This window comes from Protopterus annectens, chromosome 7.part1 (genome assembly GCF_019279795.1).
Source record: "Protopterus annectens isolate FY-2018-M chromosome 7.part1, PAN1.0, whole genome shotgun sequence".
Classification (NCBI taxonomy): domain Eukaryota; kingdom Metazoa; phylum Chordata; order Ceratodontiformes; family Protopteridae; genus Protopterus; species Protopterus annectens.
In genome coordinates, this window is record NC_056740.1 from 149,305,042 (window position 1) to 149,319,742 (window position 14,701).

General features: G+C 38.7%; 1 protein-coding gene across 1 annotated transcript in view; it reads left to right on the forward strand.

Moving 5' to 3' along the window:
• Positions 1–14,701, forward strand: part of LOC122807560 (sodium- and chloride-dependent taurine transporter-like) — a 1,880,476-nt gene that overhangs the window by 1,802,176 nt on the left and 63,599 nt on the right. The window lies entirely within an intron of this gene.

Here is a 14,701-nt window from a genome sequence, read left to right on the forward strand (position 1 = left end):
TAGCTTATCACATCACCTCTTACCACAAGCAACACATCATAAGCATCTACTTCCCCACTAACCCATAAGTGTTCCACTATATTCTAACTTAACCATAATCATATCACCTCACCTCCAGAATATCTCCCCCATAGAATTCTACACACTAAGATACACAGACCGACATTCAAAAATGACACATACCATAAATTTCCCAGACTACTACTCAAAATATCACACCTATGTCTTATAAAAGCCTACTACCTCAATCTATGTGAAGATATAAATCCTGATCCAGGCCCAAAATGACCACTACCAGTACCCCACACAGTACAATACCTCGCAGCATCAGCAATTTGACACACAGTAGCTCTGATCTCTTATTATTAAATATGAACTTGAGAAGCTTGCGAAACAAAGTTCATGAATTTCGCTCAACTCTCACCCTATACTCCCTGGAAATTGTAGTCATAACCGAAACTTGACTCAAGCCCCATATTAAAGATACTGAAATACTAACTCCAGGCAGGCTACAACCTACTCAAACTTGACAGAACACAAAAACATAGCATTGGTATAGCCATAGTACATAAAGATGCACACAAATTAGAACGCTTTTCAGTTGAACCCTCAAACCTCATAAGCTCAGTAATCTTAATTTCACATCTCTACCTAAACTACCTAAACTCAAAAAAGCATGTTATAATTATTGTCATATATATCCCCCAAGGTAATAACACCTTAGTGATCATGAACCTTCTCAGCTGGTCTGCCTCCACTTTCAATCAGGAAACTCTTATTCTAGGAGAGTTTAACTTAGACTGGACCTTCTACTCTTCTGAAAATCCCATAAACTTTGTTAACCTTTATGGACTCCAACCAGGACAGATAAACATAGCAAAAAAACATTCTATCCTTGAATGGACACTAACTGATTTCCCTTGGTTACCTCACTGGGTGCCTTCCAGACAGTCTCAGTGACCACCACCCCACATACCTACTTAGGAAGCAGACATGTCCTCAGAAAAATTTCATATTTAAACATGTTTACACCAAAAAATGTTTCTCTCCCAATACCTTTAATTCACGTCTTAAACAATGTGACTGGGCCCCCTTAAACACCTACACATGGATTTAGCAGTTGAATATTTCAATAAAAATTTCCTACACATACTAAACACTCAAGTATCCCTTAGATAATTCCAGGTTAAAGCAAAAAAGCTCCCATGGCTATCTAAGGATATCTTACAACTTCTTAAACAGAGAGAGGTTTCACTACCAAGACGCCAAAAAACAAACTTCCGTTGATTCATATTGACATCTTAGAAACCTTGCCAAAAAAAAAAGACAAAAAGGATTACTAGACATCAACCCAACAAAATCACCAAAATAACCCGCAAAAATTCTGGGCAGCCGTAAAACAGATCCTCGGTCCTGGGCAAACCACTACACCATCGCACATCACTGCAAATATCAAAGAAAGTATAGCATCTCAAGTTAGCTCACACTTCATAACTCAGTTCTGTCCATAGTAAAAAGTGACAACACACCCCCATTAATACTTGCTGATTCTGTACCTAGCAGTAGCTCCTTTTTTATCAGACCAGTACAAACCATCAAACACTTCTACAAAAACTAAAACCTACATCCCTCGGCATTGACCAACTCCCAAACGAATATCTCAAGCTGGCAGCAGGTTCCATATCTTATCCCATCTCTCCCCTTATTAACAAGTCCATATCAGAAAAATACATCTCTAAATTCTGGAAAATCTCTTATATCATTCCTCTACCAAAGGTGGCCTCTTTACTGATTTCTCAAACTACCGGTCAATAGCAGTACTCTCACCACTGTTCAAAATTTTCGAAAAATATGCCCATGGTCAACTCATTGATTACTTAGAAAGAAAGAAATTGCTCAACAACATTCAACACGGCTTTAGACCCAAGCATAGTACCACGACTGCTCTAATAAAGTTTTACTAACACCATCTATGAGCTCAGAAACAAGTTTCACCACGTATCCTCCATCTTTTTTTGACATGTCTAAAGCTTTTGATACAGTATCTCACCTTTAACTGCTCAAAGAACTTTCATCCCTAAACCTCTCTCAGGTAGCTCTTTCTTGGTTCTATAACTACTTAACTGATCGTCAACAAGCTGTTAAGTGACAAAATGACTCTGTACATTACTACCAGTCTCATTTGGAGTACCACAGGGCTGAATCCCTGGTCTTCTGTTTTTCAGCATATTCACAAACAAATGCACAACAGCCACCCCTCTAGCCACCATTGTACAATATGCTGATGACAGTACCCTTATTTGCTCAGCTCCATCCCTACCACTACTAGAACAAACCCAAACATCGCTCACAGACATTGAAAACTATCTCCATTGAAAACTATCTCTTAGACTACCAACTCATACTTAACCCTAACAAAACAAAACTAAAAGTTTTTCTCTAACACCAACAGACTACACCTCCCTACCCCTTTCACCATTTACTCATAGGTTCATAGGTTTATACTAGGCTATCTGCCCTAAGGCATTTATAAGCCTAGCCCAAAGTTCTGTGGCTTACGCCACCCCTTATATGAAAAAATACTGTACCCATTAGTTTGTTGTGCCTCTGTCCAGCAGTGACACAGAGATGATTCCCGGGGTAAACCTACGATCTCCCATCCACAGGTCAAGATTTCTCTTGAACAGAGCCAGCGAGGTGCTCTGCCTCACATGGACCAGGATTTTATTCCACAGCATAGGGAGTCTCTGAGTGATAAATCTATCCCTCCAGCACGTCCTATTTATATCCGTGCTAAGGTTTAAGTCGCTTGCTCTAGTGGTTTTGGTGGATTTGGATTTTTTGAGGTGGAGCATGTCCATTAATTCGGGTTGGACATGGCCTTGTATGTCAGGCACATGTCACCTCTGAGCAGACGGTATGCGACTGAATAGAGCTGGAGTTTCTTCAATCTGGCAGCATATGGCAGATTTTGGAGTCCCTTTATCCTTTTGGTGAGGAACTTTTGGGGTCTCTCCAATTGCTGCAGATGTCAGGTGAGATACATCCCGAATGGGGCATTGTACTCGATCATTGGTCTGATAAGTGAAGAGTACAGGGGAACAATGACCTCACTAGATCTGGATGTGAATCCCTTCATGATCAGGTGGGCAATGTAGAAGGTCTTTCTAACCACTTTAGCAACGTGAGTGTCAAAAGAAAGGCCACTGTCAACCTGGGTCCCCAGGTCCCTGATAACCTCTTCTGTGCTTAGTGGATTGCCACCTATATGGTAGCTTGGGGTTACCTTGTTTTTCCCGAAGGGTATGACTATACATTTTTTGGTGTTTAACTTCAGGCCATGGCTCTGGCACCAGCTATCTGTTTCCGTGAGTCCCTTCTGAAGGATATCCATGTCCGATGCACTTTCAACTATGGCGCCCAGTTTGCAGTCGTCTGCAAACTTTGTCAGCCAAAGTCCTCCCATGTTGGCCTGTACTTCTGAGAAGTAGATGCCGAACAATAGGGGGCCAAGGACCGAGCCCTGTGGGACACCACTTGTGACCGGCTTGGAGTCTGACATAGCGCCAGCAACTCTAACCCTTTGGGCTCTGTCCTTAAGCCAGTTTGCAACCCATCTTGTGACATATGGGTTTACATTTAAGCTGGTAAGTTTTTCTACAATACCCGAGTGGGGTATTGTGTCGAAAGCCTTTGCAAGGTCAAGGTAGGCTGTATGGACTGCCTTTCCCTCATCAATGGCCTTGGTGACTGTTTCAAAGAAGTCGACCAAGTTCAAAAGGCATGATCTGCCCTTGACAAAGCCAAACTGGGTCGGGTCCAATGTCTGCAAGTCCCCTATATCTTTGTTTATGAGCTCCATTATGATCCTCTCCATAGCTTAGCAGACTAGACTTGTTAAGCTTATGGGGCGGTAATTACCAGGGTCCGTAGAGGCACCGCCTTTGTGGAGTGGGACCACAGTTGCCGTACGCCACTCCTTGGGCACGTATCCTGTGGTAAGGCTGAGATTAAACAGCTGCCTTATGTGCGGTTTTAATTCCTCATTTAGCTCGTGTAGCACACAGCCGGGGACACCATCCGGTCCCATTGATGCTGTGTTTTTAGCTTTAGAGAGAGCAGCTTTCACCTGCGCATTTGAGATGTCTGGGAGGCTACACTCTGCTGGGATAGTTATCTCTCCTTTAGAGGGGGGTGAAGTTTGCACTGAACCTGTCTGCCAGTATGTTGGCAATGTCTGTGGGTTCAGTGATTTTTGTATCATTTTGGACTTATTCTGAGCATATCTGGGAGTTTCCACCCAGGTTCCTAACATAGCTGAAAAAGGCCTTGTGATTGTCCTTTGAATCCATGGCAATTTTTCTCTCAAAATTGGCCTTAGTTGATTTTATGAGTGCTCGTATTTTTTTTACTAATAATGATCAGGGGTGACTTCCCTTTTATGGATTTTGTTCTATCATGTAACAGCTTTCTCCTCTTATTGTAAAGTTTGTTAATGGCTGGGGTCCACCAGACTGGACGTTTGCCCTTTGTGGAAAGAGTCTTGGTTTTATTTGGGATTGCCTGATCCATGCAGTCCTGGAGGTGTTCATAGAAGGCATTTGTAAGGGCTTCCACAGCTTGGGTTGTGGTTTCCACTGGCTCAGGGGCCTTGAAGGATACCACACCAGTCTTGAGTAGTGTGAAGTTTGCTTTAGAGAAGTTCTTCACTGTGGTCTTTTTTGTTTGGGGTGGGGGCGGGATGTGGATTTCCAGTGAGATTAGTTTATGATCAGATCTCACCAATGAGGGATATACTTCCGGTGTGGAGCATTTTGTCCCCATGTTTGTGATAATGAGATCTAGTATATTTTCTCCTCTCGTGGGAACAGTGACTAGCTGTTCCATGGCATTTGAATTTATGAACTCCAGGAACCGTTGGGCTAGAAAGGGCTTGAGTAATGTTCCCAGTCTATATTCGGGTAGTTGAAGTCACCCAATATGATGGTGTTTGGAGATACATTTATTCCCTCCAGTGTCTTCAGGAAGGCTGTGTGGGGTTTCTGAGTTTGAGAGGGTGGCCTGTAGCATGCTACAATTTGTAGAACAGTTTTGCCTACGGTTAGTTGCACCTGGATAGTTTCCGAAGCTTCGTGCGTTGCCAGCAACCTGGAGGTGTGGGTATCCTTTATGAATATGGATACACCCCCTCCTTTTGTGGTGTGGTCCAGGTTTTGGGGCCGGAACGCATGATATGAGGTAAAACCTAATAGTGCCGGGGTGCTCTCAGGAGCCTTGAACCAGGTTTCAGTTACAGCACAGACATCAATGTTCTCCATACTGAGAAGGGACTCGAGTGCGTGCATTTTGAGATTTAGACTTCTGGCATTGAGCAGCATTACCCTCAGTTTCTTCCCATTTTTGTTTTCCAGGGTGGTAGGTTTAGAATTTGAGCCTTGCCTAAAAAGGCACTATGGGGGTGGCAAGAGCCTTAGCCAATATCCGGAATCCCAGGGGTGACAGGTGCAAGCTGTCCCTTGCGAAACAGCGTGGCTTGTCACGCATGTCATCCCAGGCAGACAGACACTGGATCCCCTTTGAATGCCACCAGACATTAAGCCAATTGTTAAAGCTGATCATCTTGTCTCTATATTGTGGCATCATTCTTGGTGAAGGAAGGATACTGCTCAGGGTCAGGGTCATACCTGCCTGGGCTACATAATCAGAGAGCTCCTCTATGTCTCTTTTCATGTAGTCCAGGGAGGTACGTCTCAGGTCGTTCACACCAGTATGGACAATGACTGTGTCATATTTGTACTTGCCGTGGAGTGACCCAAGTGCTTGTGTTACGTGGCGGATTCTAGCGCCCGATAGGCAGCTTACTGTGACCCTCTCCTTGTTCAGCCTGGTGAGTGGGACGTCAGTGTGTCTGACTATGGAGTCACCTATGACAAGTATGTTTGGTGTTGTATTTGGCCTTAAGGGCTGTGACTGCTTTGCACACTGATTGTGTGGTTTATGTGTTGTTTGTGGGGTGTCTTGAGGTAGCAGTTGTTTGGGTGTCTGCTTTGGAGGCCTCTGCTGTTTAGGTAAATTTTTACTCAGAGCCTCCGAGTATGTCTTTGTGTGTTTATGTGTTTGATTCAGTGGTGTGGTAACATTATGTGAGGCTGGTTTTGTGGTGTGTGTAGTTGCCTTCTCCTCCTGTCTGGTCTTGCCAGTCCTGAGTTGAGAGAGCTCAGCCTCCAGTTTGGCTAAATAGCTGCATCTCTCGCAAGTATTTGTGTTATGTGGGAGGAGAGGGTTGTCTGTGTAAATGAGGCAGTTATAACATTGCCTCAAGATTCCCAGATTCACCAGCTGGACAGGAGAGGAGATTGACAACTGACCTTTGGACATGCTAGAATAATATTGGGAATTCCTTAATAATTGAAAACAAGGGCCAGTGGGGAGTGAGGGTATAGTGCTTTTAATTTTTAGTGCTGACTTATATAATTGCTTTAGAGAGCAAGTGCCAGGTAACTTGAGTGCAATGTGTTACAAGTAACTAAATGCAAAAACGACAAACAGTAACTTTCTTTCAAGTGAAACAAGGAAATAAGTACAGTAAGCAATGCAGATATCACTAGTGATCCACAGAAGCGCTGAGAAGCCGCGTATTATGTGGAATTAGCGTTCCAGGGAAATAACAAGCAAACAAACAACAAGCATATAAACAAAGCTAGATTCAGCAGGCCTGGATCTAGTCTATGCTACAGCAAACAAGGTGTACCAATTTCAGTAAGATACAGTTCAAATATTCAGGCACTATAAACCTTTAACCAGAAATTCCCAGCTCAGAATGGCAGAGTCCAGCCTCTTCTCCCACAAGAGTGCAGACCACGAACCCTCTTAATGTAAAATAACTGGCCTGAAGCCCAAGTGCTTAAACCAGAACTAATACACTTGGACACTGGGCTCTCAATCAGCAGTTCCCAACTTAGAAGGATGAAAGCTACCTGTCCTGCCACCACAGTGCTTGCCACAAACCTTCCTAATGTGAAACAACTGGTCTGAAGCCCAAGTGCTTAATCCAAAAGAGTTAGAATGATAGCTAGACTTTAATCAAGTTACAACCAAGCAGTAATAAATACAATTGAATACTTTAGAGAATGGATTAGTGCTCAAGTTACACAAACAAAGCTAGATCCAGCAGACCCAAATCCAGTCTATGCCACAGCAAACAAGGCGCACCAACTTCAGTAAGAAGCAGTTCAGATATGCATGTACTATAAGCCTTTAACCAGAAATTCCCAGCTCAGAAGGGCAGAGTCCAGCCTCTCCTCCCACAAGAGTGCAGACCACGAACCCTCTTAATGTAAAATAACTGGCCTGAAAGCCCAAGTGCCTAAACCAGAATTAATACACTTTTAGAATAACAGACACTGAGTCCTCAATCAGCAGTTCCCAACCTAGAAGGATGTAAGCTACCTGTTCTGCCACAACAGTGCAGACCACAAACCCTCTCAGTGCAAAACAACTGGTCCGAAGCCCAAGTGTTTAAACCAAAAGGCTTAGAATGAGTTACACCAAGCAGTAATAAATACAACTGAGTATTTTTAAGATGATGCAAAAGTAAAATGAAGTAGGTAGAAACACAAGTACAGTAAAAGGAGATGAATTTTTTTTTTATATCTGAACAAGTGCTGAGATCAAAGAAACAGATTTGAGTGCTGAAACTAGAAAACTGGCTAGTTATAAGAAAAAAACAAGCTAGAAGGCTTCCCTCAAACACAGAAGGGCTTGGGGGCTCAGAAGCCTACAAATAGTCTTTACCACTTAACAGGAAAGGCAGGAAATAAGCTTAATTTTTTTTGTCTGTTTCCCAGATGCTCTCTTTGTACACAGTAGGAGTGCCTGAAATCAGAATATGATCTCACTGCACTCAGTTGAGTGAGCAAATGAGATGGGCCCAGAGGCAGGCTGAGGGGCGGGCAGTTTCAAGGCCACTAAGATTAACACCAAAACAAAAACAGGGAGGGTGGGTGGGAGTAACTGAAGAGCAGAGTTAAAACTGCCAGTTCAGTTAAATATTCCTTCAACACAGTTTAAATCAAATTAAATACTGTATTTTTTTTTTTTTAAAAAGTGCAGATAAAGGTACTTAAATTCTCTTATACGTCCAGTTGAATATAACCAAGTTCTTAGCCGGCCAAAGCTGAGGTTTTTAAGCAGAAAATATTTCACACTGTGCCACTTAAATAAGCAAGGACAGGAATTCAAAGAATGTGGCTACCCCCACACCTTTAATTACTAGCAAATAACAATGAGCAGAGTTAAAACTGCCAGTTCAGTTAAATATTCCTTCAACACAGCTTAAATCAAATTAAATACTGTATTTTTTTTAAAAAGAAAAGTGCAGATAAAGGTACTTAAATTCTCTTATACGTCCAGTTGAATATAACCAAGTTCTTAGCCGGCCAAAGCTGAGGTTTTTAAGCAGAAAATAGTTCACAATGTACCACTTAAATAAGCAAGGACAGGAAATCAAAGAATGTGGCTACCCCCACACCTGTAATTACAAGCAAATAACAATGAGCAGAGTTAAAACTGCCAGTTCAGTTAAATATTCCTTCAACACAGTTTAAATCAAATTAAATACTGTATTTTTAAAAAAAAAAGTGCAGATAAAGGTACTTAAATTCTCTTATACGTCCAGTTGAATATATAACCAAGTTCTTAGCTGGCCAAAACAGAGGTTTTTAAGCAGAAAATAGTTTACACTGTACCACTTAAATAAGCAAGGACAGGAAATCAAAGAATGTGGCTACCCCCACACCTGTAATTACTAGCAAATAACAATGAGCAGAGTTAAAACTGCCAGTTCAGTTAAATATTTCTTCAACACAGTTTAAATCAAATTAAATACTGTATTTTTTTTTTAAAAAGTGCAGATAAAGGTACTTAAATTCTCTTATACATCCAGTTGAATATAACCAAGTTCTTAGCCGGCCAAAGCTGAGGTTTTTAAGCAGAAAATAGTTCACACTGTACCACTTAAATAAGCAAGGACAGGAAATCAAAGAATGTGGCTACCCCCACACCTGTAATTCCTAGCAAATAACAAAATTCAGCAAACACTGACTAACTTTCAGTTCAGTTAATATTCCTTCCACACAGTTAAAATCAATTTAAATACTGAATTTATTTGAAAAAAAAAGAGCAGATAAAGGTACTTAAATTCTATTATACGTCCAGTTGAATATAACCAAGTTCTTAGCCAGCCAAAGCTGAGGTTTTTAAGTAGAAAATATTTCACACTGTACCACTTAAATAAGCAAGGACAGGAAATCAAAGAATGTGGCTACCTCCACACCTGTAATTACTAGCAAATAACAATGAGCAGAGTTAAAACTGCCAGTTCAGTTAAATATTCCTTCAACACAGTTTAAATCAAATGAAATACTGTATTTTTAAAAAAAAAGTGCAGATAAAGGTACTTAAATTCTCTTATATGTCCAGTTGAATATAACCAAGTTCTTAGCCGGCCAAAGCTGAGGTTTTTAAGCAGAAAATAGTTCACACTGTACCACTTAAATAAGCAAGGACAGGAAATCAAAGAATGTGGCTACCCCCACACCTGTAATTACTAGCAAATAACAATGACCAGAGTTAAAACTGCCAGTTCAGTTAAATATTCCTTCAACACAGTTTAAATCAAATTAAATACTGTATTTTTTTTTTTAAAAAGTGCAGATAAAGGTACTTAAATTTTCTTATACGTCCAGTTGAATATAACCAAGTTCTTAGCCGGCCAAAGCTTAGGTTTTTAAGCAGAAAATAGTTCACACTGTACCACTTAAATAAACAAGGACAGGAAATCAAAGAATGTGGCTACCCCCACACCGGTAATTACTAGCAAATAACAAAATTCAGCAAACACTGACTAACTTCCAGTTCAGTTAATATTCCTTCCACACAGTTAAAATCAATTCAAATACTGTATTTATTTGAAAAATAAGAGCAGATAAAGGTACTTAAATTCTCTTATACGTCCAGTTGAATATAACCAAGTTCTTAGCCGGCCAAAGCTGAGGTTTTTAAGCAGAAAATATTTCACACTCTACCACTTAAATAAGCAAGGACAGGAAATCAAAGAATGTGGCTACCCCCACACCTGTAATTACTAGCAAATAACAATGAGCAGAGTTAAAACTGCCAGTTCAGTTAAATATTCCTTCAACACAGTTTAAATCAAATTAAATACTGTATTTTTTTAAAAAAAAGTGCAGATAAAGGTACTTAAATTCTCTTATACGTCCAGTTGAATATAACCAAGTTCTTAGCCGGCCAAAGCTGAGGTTTTTAAGCAGAAAATAGTTCACACTGTACCACTTAAATAAGCAAGGACAGGAAATCAAAGAATGTGGCTACCCCCACACCTGTAATTACTAGCAAATAACAATGAGCAGAGTTAAAACTGCCAGTTCAGTTAAATATTCCTTCAACACAGTTTAAATCAAATTAAATACTGTATTTTTTTTTTTAAAAAAGTGCAGATAAAGGTACTTAAATTCTCTTATACGTCCAGTTGAATATAACCAAGTTCTTAGCCGGCCAAAGCTGAGGTTTTTAAGCAGAAAATAGTTCACACTGTACCACTTAAATAAGCAAGGACAGGAAATCAAAGAATGTGGCTACCCCCACACCTGTAATTACTAGCAAATAACAATGAGCAGAGTTAAAACTGCCAGTTCAGTTAAATATTCTTTCAACACAGTTTAAATCAAATTAAATACTGTATTTTTTAAAAAAAAGTGCAGATAAAGGTACTTAAATTCTCTTATACGTCCAGTTGAATATAACCAAGTTCTTAGCCGGCCAAAGCTGAGGTTTTTAAGCAGAAAATAGTTCACACTGTACCACTTAAATAAGCAAGGACAGGAAATCAAAGAATGTGGCTACCACCACACCTGTAATTACTAGCAAATAACAATGAGCAGAGCTAAAACTGCCAGTTCAGTTAAATATTTCTTCAACACAGTTTCAATCAAATTAAATACTGTATTTTTTAAAAAAAAGTGCAGATAAAGGTACTTAAATTCTCTTATACATCCAGTTGAATATAACCAAGTTCTTAGCCGGCCAAAGCTGAGGTTTTTAAGCAGAAAATATTTCACACTGTACCACTTAAATAAGCAAGGACAGGAAATCAAAGAATGTGGCTAGCCCACACCTGTAATTACTAGCAAATAACAATAGCAGAGTTAAAACTACCAGTTCAGTTAATATTCCTTCAACACAGTTTAAATCAAATTACATACTGTATTTTGTTTAAAAAAAGTGCAGATAAAGGTACTTAAATTCTCTTATACGTCCAGTTGAATATAACCAAGTTCTTAGCCGGCCAAAGCTGAGGTTTTTAAGCAGATAATATTTCACACTGTACCACTTAAATAAGCAAGGACAGGAAATCAAAGAATGTGGCTACCCCCACACCTGTAATTACTAGCAAATAACAAAATTCAGCAAACACTGACTAACTTCCATTTCAGTTAATATTCCTTCCACACAGTTAAAATCAATTTAAATACTGTATTTATTTTAAAAAAGTGCAGATAAAGGTACTTAAATTCTCTTATACGTCCAGTTGAATATAACCAAGTTCTTAGCCGGCCAAAGCTGAGGTTTTTAAGCAGATAATATTTCACACTGTACCACTTAAATAAGCAAGGACAGGAAATCAAAGAATGTGGCTACCCCCACACCTGTAATTACTAGCAAATAACAATGAGCAGAGTTAAAACTGCCAGTTCAGTTAATATTCCTTCAACACAGTTTAAATCAAATTAAATACTGTATTTTTTAAAAAAAGTGCAGATAAAGGTACTTAAATTCTCTAATACGTCCAGTTGAATATAACCAAGTTCTTAGCCGGCCAAAGCTGAAGTTTTTAAGCAGAAAATATTTCACACTCTACCACTTAAATAAGCAAGGACAGGAAATCAAAGAATGTGGCTACCCCCACACCTGTAATTACTAGCAAATAACAATGAGCAGAGTTAAAACTACCAGTTCAGTTAATATTCCTTCAACACAGTTTAAATCAAATTGGATACTGTATTTTGTTTAAAAAAAGTGCAGATAAAGGTACTTAAATTCTCTTATACGTCCAGTTGAATATAACCAAGTTCTTAGCCGGCCAAAGCTGAGGTTTTTAAGCAGATAATATTTCACACTGTACCACTTAAATAAGCAAGGACAGGAAATCAAAGAATGTGGCTAGCCCACACCTGTAATTACTAGCAAATAACAATGAGCAGAGTTAAAACTGCCAGTTCAGTTAATATTCCTTCAACACAGTTTAAATCAAATTAAATACTGTATTTTTTTTTAAAAAAAGTGCAGATAAAGGTACTTAAATTCTCTAATACGTCCAGTTGAATATAACCAAGTTCTTAGCCGGCCAAAGCTGAGGTTTTTAAGCAGAAAATATTTCACACTGTACCACTTAAATAGGCAAGGACAGGAAATCAAAGAATGTGGCTACCCCACACCTGTAATTACTAGCAAATAACAATGAGCAGAGTTAAAACTGCCAGTTCAGTTAAATATTCCTTCAACACAGTTTAAATCAAATTAAATACTGTATTTTTTAAAAAAAGTGCAGATAAAGGTACTTAAATTCTCTTATACGTCCAGTTGAATATAACCAAGTTCTTAGCCGGCCAAAGCTGAGGTTTTTAAGCAGAAAATAGTTCACACTGTACCACTTAAATAAGCAAGGACAGGAAATCAAAGAATGTGGCTACCCCCACACCTGTAATTACTAGCAAATAACAATGAGCAGAGTTAAAACTGCCAGTTCAGTTAAATATTCCTTCAACACAGTTTAAATCAAATTAAATACTGTATTTTTTTAAAAAAAGTGCAGATAAAGGTACTTAAATTCTCTTATACGTCCAGTTGAATATAACCAAGTTCTTAGCCGGCCAAAGCTGAGGTTTTTAAGCAGAAAATAGTTCACACTGTACCACTTAAATAAGCAAGGACAGGAAATCAAAGAATGTGGCTACCCCCACACCTGTAATTACTAGCAAATAACAATGAGCAGAGTTAAAACTGCCAGTTCAGTTAAATATTCCTTCAACACAGTTTAAATCAAATTAAATACTGTATTTTTTTTTAAAGTGCAGATAAAGGTACTTAAATTCTCTTATATGTCCAGTTGAATATAACCAAGTTCTTAGCCGGCCAAAGCTGAGGTTTGTAAGCAGAAAATAGTTCACACTGTACCACTTAAATAAGCAAGGACAGGAAATCAAAGAATGTGGCTACCCCCACACCTGTAATTACTAGCAAATAACAATGAGCAGAGTTAAAACTGCCAGTTCAGTTAAATATTCCTTCAACACAGTTTAAATCAAATTAAATACTGTATTTTTTAAAAAAAGTGCAGATAAAGGTACTTAAATTCTCTTATACGTCCAGTTGAATATAACCAAGTTCTTAGCCGGCCAAAGCTGAGGTTTTTAAGCAGAAAATAGTTCACACTGTACCACTTAAATAAGCAAGGACAGGAAATCAAAGAATGTGGCTACGCCCACACCTGTAATTACTAGCAAATAACAATGAGCAGAGTTAAAACTGCCAGTTCAGTTAAATATTCCTTCAACACAGTTTAAATCAAATTAAATACTGTATTTTTTTAAAAAAAGTGCAGATAAAGGTACTTAAATTCTCTTATACGTCCAGTTGAATATAACCAAGTTCTTAGCCGGCCAAAGCTGAGGTTTTTAAGCAGAAAATAGTTCACACTGTACCACTTAAATAAGCAAGGACAGGAAATCAAAGAATGTGGCTAGCCCACACCTGTAATTACTAGCAAATAACAATGAGCAGAGTTAAAACTGCCAGTTCAGTTAAATATTCCTTCAACACAGTTTAAATCAAATTAAATACTGTATTTTTTTAAAAAAGTGCAGATAAAGGTACTTAAATTCTCTTATACGTCCAGTTGAATATAACCAAGTTCTTAGCCGGCCAAAGCTGAGGTTTTTAAGCAGAAAATAGTTCACACTGTACCACTTAAATAAGCAAGGACAGGAAATCAAAGAATGTGGCTACCCCCACACCTGTAATTACTAGCAAATAACAATGAGCAGAGTTAAAACTGCCAGTTCAGTTAAATATTCCTTCAACACAGTTTAAATCAAATTAAATACTGTATTTAAAAAAAAAAAGTGCAGATAAAGGTACTTAAATTCTCTTATACGTCCAGTTGAATATAAGCAAGTTCTTAGCCGGCCAAAGCTGAGGTTTTTAAGCAGAAAATAGTTCACACTGTACCACTTAAATAAGCAAGGACAGGAAATCAAAGAATGTGGCTACCCCACACCTGTAATTACTAGCAAATAACAATGAGCAGAGTTAAAACTGCCAGTTCAGTTAAATATTCCTTCAACACAGTTTAAATCAAATTAAATACTGTATTTTTTTTTAAAAAGTGCAGATAAAGGTACTTAAATTCTCTTATACGTCCAGTTGAATATAACCAAGTTCTTAGCCGGCCAAAGCTGAGGTTGGTAAGCAGAAAATATTTCACACTGTACCACTTAAATAAACAAGGACAGGAAATCAAAGAATGTGGCTACCCCCACACCTGTAATTACTAGCAAATAACAAAATTCAGCAAACACTGACTAACTTCCAGTTCAGTTAATATTCCTTCCACACAGTTAAA